The sequence below is a fragment of the Sciurus carolinensis genome, chromosome 11 (genome assembly GCF_902686445.1).
Source record: "Sciurus carolinensis chromosome 11, mSciCar1.2, whole genome shotgun sequence".
Lineage (NCBI taxonomy): Eukaryota > Metazoa > Chordata > Mammalia > Rodentia > Sciuridae > Sciurus > Sciurus carolinensis.
In genome coordinates this window covers 25301553-25306970 of record NC_062223.1, presented here as the reverse complement: position 1 = coordinate 25306970, position 5418 = coordinate 25301553, and the positions used below count along the sequence as shown (strand labels likewise).

At 35.4% G+C, this 5418-nt stretch overlaps 1 pseudogene; it reads left to right on the top strand.

Moving 5' to 3' along the window:
- Positions 1–452: 452 nt before the first annotated feature.
- On the top strand, positions 453–5418 carry LOC124960572 (olfactory receptor 4C16-like; annotated as a pseudogene).

The window sequence follows — 5418 nt, the reverse complement described above, 5'->3', positions numbered from 1 at the left end:
CACAGGCTCTGGAACAGTTCCCCTGAGACAGGTAGTAGTAACTTAGGACACTGGAGGGAACAGACCCATTTCTTGGTGAGTCCATTTCTCTTTTACTAGTGGCACTACTTTTTCTTCTTCCTATTCTCTATCACCCTCTCTTCCACACACACATTCATTATTCTTCTTTCCCTGGTGCCTTTGATGCCTGAGGCACCTCCACACCCTTCTTTCCATCTGGTTCTGGATTATGAGGAGACTTGACTTGCTTTTCTTACAAGCTAAATGGGCAAACCTAAATTGAATTTATAATAGCATCCAAGATGCTTTTCAGTAGAAAAATAAGGGAAACTTTAGAAACTTTAAGGAATAATACTTTTTTAAGATGTAATATATTACATTTTTTGTGCTAATAATTCCCTCTGGAATGCAGAAATAACTTTTTTTTCTCCTTTTAGTATTCTGTGGAAAGGCTACTTTTGAAAGGGGACAGATGATGCTAATTTAGAACTCCTCTAATTGGTAAGTGACACATTATTTCTGCTTTTTGAGTTGAGAGAGTTATTACTGCAAGGTAATTTAATATATTTGCATATGTCTTGTAACACTATCATTCCCACACCCTTTGAAAAACATAGAGGATAAAAAATGAATAACCTGAGTTTTTAAGATTTAATGATAATGAAGAAAATAAACTTAATGAAAAAAGCATTGGGATAAAAACTATCCTTTGAACGCAACAGATACTTTGTAGGCACCAGGTAGATAAAAACCATCAATGTTTTGTGGAAAGAGAAGGATGTATTCCATGTGCTAAAATTTATCATAACTTTCTGAGATGGCACAGCATAGAAAAGTGTCCAAACGCTTTTCATGTGAGGCAGCTGAGCACGATAACCACTCAGTAAGTGTTTAATAAGGCATCAGAATATTGGAAGATATTATGCCTGATAAACAAAGAAAAGGTTAGCAGACAGTAGTGACCTGGTCAAGTTTCTGGAGGATGTAATTTTTTTCATCTTCAACTGATAGTTATACAGTGCTGTATTTCACAACAAGAAAATATTACTCCTTGCCTTTTTCTTAAATGACCTCATGAGAACCTAATTTGTAATTGGTTTACATCTAAGATTTAGTTTGAGAGGCTGAATAACTACTCAGAGAACATTCAGAGCAAACACAAATATGAGATTAAATATAATATACACTATATGAAAAGAATATAATAATATGACTTTAGTATATTATACAATGCAACATATGATAGCATAATACTTCATGGAAATATAAATATATGTTGAGAGTAAAATAAAACATGCCAAAGATGTAATATGGGTGATCCTGAAAATACTTTGGGTAACTTTTCCCTTTTCTTCATTGTTTGTCCCTGCCCAGCTTGTTTTTGTCACTTTATCTACCCTCCCTCCTCCATAATGTTCCTGTTCTCTCTCTGGTAAGACTTGGAAAGAGGAACAATTGAACATTAATTTCATGACAGTTAAGGCAACCAGATCTACAAAGTGTAGGTGATGGCATTGAGTTTTTGATGGCCTCTGCTCCTCAGCTGGGCATCTCTTGACCAGACAGCAAGAATCATGGGACTGAGTTACAGAGGGAGGAGCTCGAGGAGGGTAGATTACGTCACTCACTCATTTTGGTTTGGAAGGATCAAATAGTGTTTCCACCCTCATCCGTCTTTTCTTGATTGCTTTGTTTCAGCTCCTGTCCATTAATTATCTCCAACAACAATACACTGTCTGTTGACTGTTGTTTTGACCACTGTATCCATGCTAAAGTTGGCCAATCTTATTTGGTGAACTGAGGTAAGTACAGCAGTTACTAGAAGAATGTTATGTTACTGGTACTGTTTTCTCTCCAGAAGTTTGTAACCCATTTTGTGTTTTTTTTTTGAGAATCTGATAGAAGGTATTACCACTCTTTTATGGGGGTGGGGAGGACAGAGTGTCATATTCACAGACACCCAAAAAACTGCTCCTTAGTGGCAGGAGGATGTGAAAAATATCACATTGCTTGTTGCATCTCTTAGGGTTATGGGTCCATAAAATATAACAACAAATTCTTAGGATGAATGATCATTTAATGTGTGTCAGAGTCTCAGCACCATTCATAAAGGGTGGTACTGTGCAGATCACAAGTTTTCTTAGGTTGTGGGGATGATTCAACATGTTATTTGACTCCTTTTAAAAGTATTTGAATCATATTTGTTTTTTCTACCACACATAATGGTTAGAAAGCCACAGAAAATTAATGACATAAATGTTTTGTAATCAGAAGAATATTAAAATAATCAGATACATTTTATATTTTAAAAGGTAAGACTGTTCATCTTAGAAATGGCACCTACAAACTTAATGGACACCTACATATGTAAGACATTGGATAAGATATTGGGTTTGATACAGTGGAAAAACTATCCTGAGAACCGTTATATTTCCAATATGCTCATTCCAGGAAGGAGAGTACAAAATGCATATACATAACATGTGTAAGAAAAAAGAGAAAAGACAAAGATATGAATAAAAGCCATAAAGAGTAGAAATAATTTCCTTTATCATTTGGCAATCATTGAAGGAAGCTTTTATACAGTTGAATCTTAAATATCCAAGATGGTTGAAATAGCTAGAAGTAGAGTTCCAGAAATAAAGATGGCCAATGGCTATTGATTAAACTATTGAGTAAATTTGTGATAAAGGTCTGCAACCTTTACCAATTAATTAAATCATATGTATTTATTATCCTTAATTAATCTTAAAAATCCACGTCTAACTGTACAACACAAACAAGCTTGTTCTAGCGATTTATAGTCCAATGGGATTGGTAAGAAATAAATCAAAGTTACACACTGAAAGGAGTGGTTAAAATGAAGGACTGTTGGAGGTTCAAAGTCTTTCACATTTTCATGCTCTCAAGGCCTACTGCATTTTCAAGTACGATCATTTCATGATGGAAACCTCTTTCAAACAAGTAAAGGAAAGAATTAGCTTCTTGTGATGATTAACACATAACAAGTGTGATCCACTCAGATTCTTTATAGTTTAGGATCCTTTCCAAAGATTGCAGAGTTAAAAGTGACTAACTTTTGATTCGATTTTGGACATTTTAAGTGTATTGAGAAGAAGAAAATTCACCAAGATATAGGAAAGATTTACCTAAAGGTAATTTTGTGTCTCTTCTGTCTGTCATACCCCATGCTCTGGACAATTCACAACTCTCAACACAACATATGGACAGTATAGATGGGGATAGGGAGGAACATAATGGACCAAATATGTCTTCCATACTGCATTTAAGTAACCTGCACTTCAGTTTATGGTTTTACTTCCCTATCAGTCTTCTAAGCTCATTTGACAAGAAGGTTCTAGAGAAGAGGTTTTGCTCTTGAAAATGAAACCCATGATAATATTATCACTCACATTAAAATAAATTTTTATTACAAGAAGTGCCATTTCAAAATTGAATAATCATTGATTTTACAGAACAGAAACAAACCTAAGAAGTCAGGTAGTATCTACTATTTCTCTTCTCTAAAACAACATAACTTCTTTTTTCTGGATTTCTGGTCTGTTCCAAGAACATGGAGTTTTCAGATTGGATAATAAAAATTCTACTTGCGATCTTGGGATTACAAACATGATCTGGTCCTATGCCAGCTGTCCGATGATGTCCCTCCAAACCACTCCAGTTCTAAATATCTTATGCTAAAAACTTCAATGAGAATGATATGAAAAATGAATAGTCATTTGCTCCAATACCATTTCATTTAAATGTAACCAAGAGACTCCAAAGGCTCTTTATATGGTCACAGTGAGCTTTTGGCTTAATATTTGTATTATGAAACTCTGAGGTAGTCAGATATATATAAATACTTAGTCATATGTTTGGAAAAGATGGGTCCTGATATTTACTAACTATCAAAATAATGAAGTTATAATTAAATTGATCCATACCTCTTAATTTTACATTAATTTGGCAAAAAATTGATCAGAATCATGTCAAAACTAACCATCATTTGTGTAAGAAGGTTATGGGAAGGCTTTACATATGTAAGAATATTTGATACTCATAATACAATGAATTGATTAATAAAATTGAGAAATACGTGCTGACGTGAGTTATTAAGAAACAGCTGGGCGTGGGAGTGCAAACCTGTAATCCCAGAGACTCTGGAATCTGAAGCAGGAGGATGGCAAGTTTGAGGCCAGATTTAGCAACTTAGATATTCAACAATTTAATGAGACACTGTCTCAAAATAAAAAAAGAACACTTAGGATCTAGTTCAGTGGAAAAGTAAGAGAAAGAAAATAAAAAAAAATAAAAAGAAAGGAAGAAAGAAAATAAAAAGAGACCAAAGACAGAGGATCCCTGATGAGAAATATAAATTTTCCTTAAAACATTCTGTTACATAACATATCACATTATTAATTAATTCCTTTACTTTTACAGATTAACCATCTCACACCTGCCCCTCATTCATGAAATCATGCAGGTGAACAATAATGTGACTGAGTTTGTCCTACTTGGGTTGACACTGGATCCATTTAGGAAGAAAATAGTATTTGTAACATTTTTGCTTTTCTATTTGGGTATGTTGCTGGGTAACTTGCTCATTATCACCATCAAGACCAGTTGAGCACTTGGCAGTCCAATGTACTTTTTCCTTTTCCATTTATCCTTATCTGATACCTGCTTCTCTACTTCCATAGCTCCTAGAACAATTATGGATGCCCTTTCAAAGAAGACCACTATTTATTTCAGTGAGTGCATAATCCAAGTCTTTACATTCCATTTCTTTGGCTGCCTGGAGATCTTCATCCTCATCCTCATGGCTGTTGACCGCCATGACCATCATGAGCCGCCATGTCTGTAGTGTGTTGGTGGCTGTGGCCTGGGTGGGGTCCTCTATGCATTCTTTAGCTCAGATTTTTCTTGCCTTGTGTTTGCCTTTCTGTGGTCCCAATGTTATCGACCACTATTTTTGTGACTTGCAGCCATTGTTGAAGCTTGCTTGTACAGACACATATGTGACCAACCTACTCCTGGTGTCCAACAATGGGGCCATTTGTACAGTGAGTTTCATCATGCTAATGTTCTCATACATCATCATCTTGCATTCTCTGAGAAACCACAGTGAAGAAGGGAGGAGAAAGGCCCTCTCCACCTGCATCTCTCACATCATTGTGGTCATCGTGTTTTTTGGCCCTTGCATATTTATATACACACGACCTGCAACCACTTTCCCCATGGATAAAATGATAGCTGTGTTTTATACTATTGGAACACCTTTGCTTAACCCTTTGATTTACACACTGAGGAATGCAGAAGTGAAAAATGCCATGAGGAAATTGTGGAACAAGAAAATGATCTACAATGACATGAGATGAATATCATTGTGTTCTGTATTGACCTGGAAGAAGAAAA